Genomic DNA, 7706 nt, shown 5'->3' on the forward strand with positions numbered 1-7706 from the left:
AGATATACAGACACACATAGATAATACATACATACATGCATACATACATACATACGTACGTACGTACATATTATCTTTGTGATCAGATTAAATATATTTTAAAACGAAATAGCTACTTTTCTATCAGTTTATCTATTAATGAAGATATACCTAATCGTAATCTTATTTTTCGTTTAACTTCTTTATCAAATTAAGTTCTACAAGAAATGATAAACTGGGAAGCGGGAAAGAGGTTAAATATTGAAGAAATTCAAGGTCTTTAGATAATAACATATTTTCAAAAAGAAAAAGAAAATGCAAAGATAAAAATCTAAAAAAAGAAACTAAAGAAAGAAACGAAGTTAAGGAAGATAGTGTACTCTATCTCAGAAAAATAAATCTGCTTCTCTGTAGCGTTTCTTATCAGAATATTTCGTATTATAGCCAGTCTAGTCTGAACAAATGAACGTGAGGAAACCTACCGAGTTTGCAAAGCTCGTTAGAGAACCGTTAAAATAACGGCATGGTTTTTATAATTGCAGCGAAATTTTTTTATTTAATACGAAACTTCACTCAGAATTGCAAATGAGAAGCATAGAACAAAACTGAAGTAATAATTTCTCTTCTATTTGATACTTCAATATATTTAACATAGAAAAAGATCTGTTACAAACATTCTAATTTCTCTAAAAAAAAAAAAGAGCAGGTATTCTTCTTAGATTCTTCGGACTGTGGTAGCTTGTCTGTCCGAGAAGACAAAATAAGGTCAAAACACCGAGGTATCTCAATGTGATTCACTTAGACTAGTAAATCGCAGGTTTAAATGCGGGAGATGTTCTCCGATGAAGAGAAAGAACATTAAACTGTTCATATTCGAAACTGCCTGAACGTATAGAGAATGAATATATACGTTCTTGCTTGGATTTTTAACGTTTTGCATGAACGTCATTAATTTTCTGTTTGGTAGACACCAGCACGCATTAGAAAATAGTTTATTTGCTTATTGTTATTTTTTTTTAAAGGAGACAGTACTACTGTTAGGTACATCGATCTGTCGTAGCTTTGATTGAAGGGACATATATTAGGATGAAAACACCTCGGCGTCACAAAATCTGTGAATCGTGTGTGCTATGAATATACATCCTCGAAAGAGGAGATATGTTCTCCGACGACAAAAAACAACAGCATTCAGATATTCCGTTCGAATCTACCATAGAATTAATAATGTAGAATTAGGAAATTGAAGCCAATGAAAAAGTTTTCTAAAAATAATATTGAAAAGATTAACAAAAAAGATTTTTACAAAACAGTCTATTCGTGTCAATCTAATTTTAGCTGAACGAACTCAAGTATAAAGTGTAGTTGAGTCGCAGAGGAATTCTTGTCGGAATATTGTCCACTTATTTGATTTTCCTATAGCCTTAACTGTCTTCTTTAAACAACTTGCGAGACAAAAAGTAAATTAGAAGTATAATTAAAACATATATCTGTATTGTTCTTACATTATTGATCAAGAATGAATAAATACGTTATTGTTTGGATTCTCACCATTCTACGTGCACCTCGTGAATAATACACACACACACACATATATATATATATATACGTATATATGCATAGCGGTATCTCGTCTGTCTTTACGTTCTGAGTTCATATTCCGCCGAGATCGTCTTTGCCTTTCATCTTTTCGGGGTCGATAAATTAAGTACCAGCTGCATACTAGTGTCGATCTAATCGCCTGGCCTCCCTCCCCCAAAATTTCGGACCTTGTGCCTAGAGTAGAAAATAAAGTCTAGACATATTGTTAAAAGTTGGACAGTATATTCGTTATAGATATCTAGATACCATACTGCAATTGCTGTTGATGTTTTTTGTTGTTTCTTAACACCATTCAGCTTTGACTCCGAATGTCTAACATCAAAATCTCTCTAGCCATGATGAATCTGGCTGATGTAAAGACAACTAGAATCTTAAAAACATTGGATTTAAAAACACCTAAAGCTTTTTGGTGTTTTCGCTCAATAAATACTCACAACGCCCGGTCTGGGAATCGAAACTGTGATCCTACGACCGTGAGTCCGCTGCCCTAACCACTGGGCCATTGCGCCTCCTGAAAACAAACAGTGTATAATTACCGTTGGACATATATTTGATGTTCAGTTTCATTTTCGAGAATATACCACCAAGATATTTTCCCAAAGACATTAAAACCCGAATTTGCTGTATTGCCTCACCTACTTCGGAAGCAGCTACAGAAAGAGGATCTGTAAGGTGTTTTGGAATCTATTAACATATTAATGATTCATTGTTGCTAGTGTTGCTGCTGCTGCTGCTGCTGCTGCTGCCTACGTTAATAAAACAACGCAGCTAGACTTTGCTGTTTACACCACATAAAGATAACGATATGCTGGCTGTAGACATATAAACCAAAAGTGAAATATTGATTTATATTAAAATATGTATGTATGTATATATATATGTGTGAGAGTGTGTGTGTGTGTGTGTGCGAGTGTATGTGTGTGTGTGCGTGCGTATGTATGCATATGCATATACAGAATCACACATATATATCTGTATATATATATATATATATACATATATATATATATATATATATATATATATATTCTTTTTATGCTTTTATAAATATATATAAGCATATGTGTACATGTATTAACAAAGAATAACAAAAACTACCCTAATAAGAGACAAATTTAAAACTCTGCTACTAATTCTATTTCTAAAGTAACATTGAATCGATATGATTTTCCTATCTGACTTTACATTCAATTAAAAACAAATTTACAAATTAAGAAATATTAAAACTAATTAACTTTAAATTTTCATATAAATTTCCATTAATGAGAGAATATTGAAACAAGACAGTAGACATTAAAATGATGTATCAGCTTACGATTGCAGGTCACCAGTTTCTAATGTTCTTAAAAGTGAAAGTGTCATGGATTGTAATTTATAGCATATAGACTTTATTTATGCATTTATTTATTTTCTGTTCTCTTCTTTTATTCTTTGACTTGTTTCAGTTTTTAGACAGCGACCACCCTGGAGCACAGACTTCGAGAATTTGTAATAGAATGAATCACCCCCCCCCCCGAGCTTTTTGTTATTATTTTCGTTTTTCTTTTTAAGCCTTGTACTTATTCTAACGACCTCTTTTGCCGAAAAGCTAATATACCGGGACGTAAACAAACCAACACCGTTTGTCAATCGGTAGTTGTGGACAAACAGAAAGACGCACAAACACACATAGATATAGACACATACATATAGTACTTTCTTTTATAGACCCTAAAAGGGTGTAGGATAAAGTTGGTCACGGCGGGATTTGAAGGCACGATGTAAAGAGCCGGTGGAAATGAGGCCAAGCATTTTGTCCAAATACCAAAATTACAGCCAGGTTCCCGCCTTCATAATGATTATTTTCTGTGCAGGAGTGGCTGCGTAATATGAAGCTTGCTTCCCAACCGCACAGCTCCGGGTTCAGTTCCATTGCGTGGAACCTAGGGCAAGTGTCTTCTACTATAGCTTCGAGTGGACCACAGCCTTGTGAGTGGATTTGGTAGACGGAAACTGAAAGAAGCCCATCGTATATGTATATATATATGTGTGTGTGTGTGTGTGTGTGTGTGTGTGTGTGTGTGTGTGTGTGTGTGTGTGTGTGTGTGTGTGTGTGTGTGTGTGTGTGTGCGTCTGTGTTTGACCCCCCTACAATCGCTTGACAGCCGATGTTGGTGTTTACATCCCCGTCACTTAGCGGTTCGGCATAAGATCCCGATACAATAAGTACTATGCTTACAAATATTATGTCCTGGGTTTGCTTTGTTCGACTAAAGGTGGTACTCCAGCATGGCCACAGTGATATTTCTAAAACATGTAAAAGAGAAAAAGAATAAGCACAAGGCAAGGGAGGAGGTTAGTCGATCACATCGACCCCAGTATTTAACTGGTACTTATTCTACTAACCCCAAAATGATGAAAGGCAAAATCAACCTCGACAATCTTTGAACTCCCCCTCCCCAGAAAAAAAATATTCCAGAAAATAATTGTTTCAAGTTTTGACACAGGACCAGCAATATTTAGAAGTGGGGTAAATCGATGACATCGACCACAGAATTCAATTGGTACTTTATTCTATCGACCCCACCGCAAGGACGGAAGACGAAGTCATCCTCAGCAGCATTTGAACTCAAAACCTAGAAACGGACGAAATGTCACTAAGCATATTGTCCAGCGTGCTACCGATTCTGGCAGCACTCTGCGCCTAAATATTCAAGGAAATAAGAAATAATGATTGCAATAATTGCATGACGGTAATGTATTCATTCCCACTACGCTTTGGCATACTTGAACGTGTATAAGAATATATATATATATATATATATATATATATAGTTATCGCCAAGCCAACATGGCAGTCCCAAAATTAGGACGAAAGCTGCCGTGAATTAGCTCCAAGAAGCCATCGCCTCTAGCTAGCTATGTGACACACGAAACCTGTGTCCTTTATAACCTTCGAACAGGGGAGGTCAGCAGTTTCCCCTTGCTGGTTTGGCATCTGCAGACTACAGCAAGGGGAAACTGCTGACCTCCCCTGTTCGTAGGTTATAAAGGACACAGGTTTCGTGTGTCACATAGCTAGCTAGAGGCGATGGCTTCTTGGAGCTAATTCACGGCAGCTTTCGTCCTAATTTTGGGACTGCCGTGGTGGCTTGGCGATAACTATTAATTTCCAGTACCGCTGCCGTAGTCTCCTTTAGAGAGACTTAGAAATATTAATAACTCTATTATATATATATATATATATATATATATATACACCTATATATGACAGAGCTTGGATTTGTGCTGTTTTGCGTGCAGCTTCATGAATTATTGAACACATTTATGAATACCTGCAAGCTTTTCATGAATAATAAATGCGAAAATATTTTCGTGAGCCAATGAGTTCGCTCTCACTGCAAAAACGAGCAACTAAAGCTCACTGAAATCTCATTTGTGTTTAAAATAGAATGACGTGTTTGATAATGTGCTCCTGAGTTTACTATACCTACGAAACAAACGAGATGGGCACGGATGAAATGCTGTGTTGTATGCAGAATATAGGCATGCACGATCAGTACTAATTGGAGATTAACAATGCTAATAAAGGTTTATAACTTTGGTACTAGGAGGAAGAGGTCAGTCGATCACATAAACCCCAGTGTTCAAGTGGTGCTTATTTTATCGACCCCGGAAGAATAAAAGGCAAAGTTGACACGAGCAGAATTTGACCTCAGAACGTAAGTTCGGATGAAATGCCGTCATGCAGTTCTCCTGATGTGTTAAACATTCGGTCAGTTCGCTGCTCTTAATACGTTTTTTTTTTAATAGATACAAGGCCTCAAATGTTGCGGGAAGTAAATAGAAAATTACATGAATCCCAGTATTCAGCCGGTATTTATTTTATCGAAATGAAAGACCAGACCAACTGCAGCGGTATTTGAGCATAGAAGCTAGAGATTGAACTAAACATTTTGTTTGGCATGCAAACTATTCTGTCAGCTCGCTGCTTTTCAGCAGCTGATAAATATAGCAATGTAGCCATTTCCTTACGGACTTTCAGGCAGAGACACATTTCCATAAGATGATCGATGAGCTTTAATATGGTTGGGAAGAATGGATAGCTCCTTTGTCATGTTGCTCCTGATTCTAACTCAAATAGCACATCGACAATTGCAATCACTGACAGCTATCCCACTGAAAACTATTCTTTAGATAGAATTAATTCACTGACAGGAGCAATATTAAGGCTATACTCAGAATGTTTGCTGTGAATTAAAGTGGCATGACAATGTATCCCTTTACTGACATTTTGTGCGTCGGATTGTTCTGGAAGTAAGATGTTGAGCTGGCTGAATCGTTAGCACGCCGGCCAAAATGTGAAGTGGCATAATGTTCGTCTTTACGTTTTGGGGTCAAATTCCGTCGAGGTTTACTTTGTAGAAGCAAGCTGCTATCATCTCTGACAGATGAGGTGTCCAGTACTGAGGAGTGGCAGAAATAGCCCGAAACCAGGACTGGTCTATTGGACCTGTTGCTTGGAGTTGGTACAGGTTCGCTCCCCTGCTCACAATATTATCGGATGCAGCTGTGCATCGTTAACCAGCTTGAGATGTCCTCTTGGGGTAAAAAAAACGCTGTAGAGTCCACTCGAATGGACAGCCATGTTAAAGTGTCAACTACTGCATTGATCTCTTACAGAGATTTTAGATGGGGCATCTTTTCTCACAGATTAACAACCGATGCTGGTCTATTTATATACCCGTAACTTAATTGTTTGACAAAACACTCGCATAGAATAATTACCAGAGTTTTAAGTGTGTACTGGGTGAGGTTCTCTTGACTACACCATTTAAAGAAAATGATTTGTTAATCCGCCTGAAAACGAACACAGAATGTTTGAGTTGAATTACAATAGCATGGCATTATACTTCTCCTTCTATACATTCTATTGTTATTTTATTGCTTTCAATAGAGACTACTTTTATAAAGAAAAAACCTACACATAATCAGTCGATCAGGTACAAATAACAGACAAATTTCAATATAATCTTATCTAGAACCCGGTGGAGAATCAATTCCTGAAAAAACAAAGAAACTACAAGATGGTCACGGCTAGAATGCCTTTGGTCATAGATCTGCATTATCAACGCCCACTTGAATCTAAACATTATCAATAACTCAACAACAAGAATTGCACCAACATTTAATCTTACAGCCTTCCCTACTTTTCTGAAATAGCAAGCTAATAAAATCCAACCTCAAATGAAGAACTGTAGTTTTTTTTAAATTTCATATGAAGTCTAAATTGGTTTGTCTGCATTAAACAGTGTGGCTTTCTTAGCGAGATTGGAGGGCAACAGTGGTGTTTTCTGCTTCAGTACACGTCAATGCGCATGTACATGTCCAGTAAGAATTCTTGGAAATTGAGTCATGACAAGAATTCAGTAATCTATGCCACGAGCTATTTAGTTTCCTCCAAAGACGGAGATGAGAAAAGGCTTCTGGTGTAAACGAGCTGATCACGTGAAAGCCAGCTGTTTAAATATGCAAGGCAATAATTATGACAGTCGGTATTGAAATCTATTCGCTCACTAAAATCTGCCAGTGTTTGCCATGCGACATGTATACATTTAGATATACATTCATATATATATATATATATATATATATATATCTTTTCTCTTTTACTTGTTTCAATCATTTGACTGTGGCCATGCTGGAGCACCGCCTTTAGTCAAACAAATCGACCCCATGACTTATTCTTTGGAAGCCTAGTACTTATTCTATCGGTCTCTTTTGCCGAACCGCTAGTTTACGGGGACGTAAGCACACCAGCATCGGTTGTCAAGCGATGTTGGGGGGACAAACACAGACACACAAACACATACACACATACATATATACGACGGACTTCTTTCAGTTTCCGTCTACCAAATCCACTCTTCACAACATTCTCTCGCTTTGTTTCTTCTGTACCTGTATTTCAAAGGGCCAGCCTTGTCACACTGAATCTCCCCGAGAAATACGTTAAGGGTACACGTAGCTGTGCAGTTCTGAGCCACTTGCACGTTAATTTCACGAGCAGGCTGTTCCGTTGATCGGATCAACTGGAACCCTCGTCGTCGTAACCGATGGAGTGCCACCCACATAAATATACGTATACA

General features: G+C 37.3%; 1 long non-coding RNA gene across 2 annotated transcripts in view; it reads right to left on the bottom strand.

Moving 5' to 3' along the window:
* The window catches only part of LOC106882780 (uncharacterized), a 397572-nt gene that overhangs the window by 310654 nt on the left and 79212 nt on the right, over nucleotides 1-7706 (bottom strand). The window lies entirely within an intron of this gene.

Source organism: Octopus bimaculoides, chromosome 18 (genome assembly GCF_001194135.2).
Source record: "Octopus bimaculoides isolate UCB-OBI-ISO-001 chromosome 18, ASM119413v2, whole genome shotgun sequence".
Taxonomy (NCBI): domain Eukaryota; kingdom Metazoa; phylum Mollusca; class Cephalopoda; order Octopoda; family Octopodidae; genus Octopus; species Octopus bimaculoides.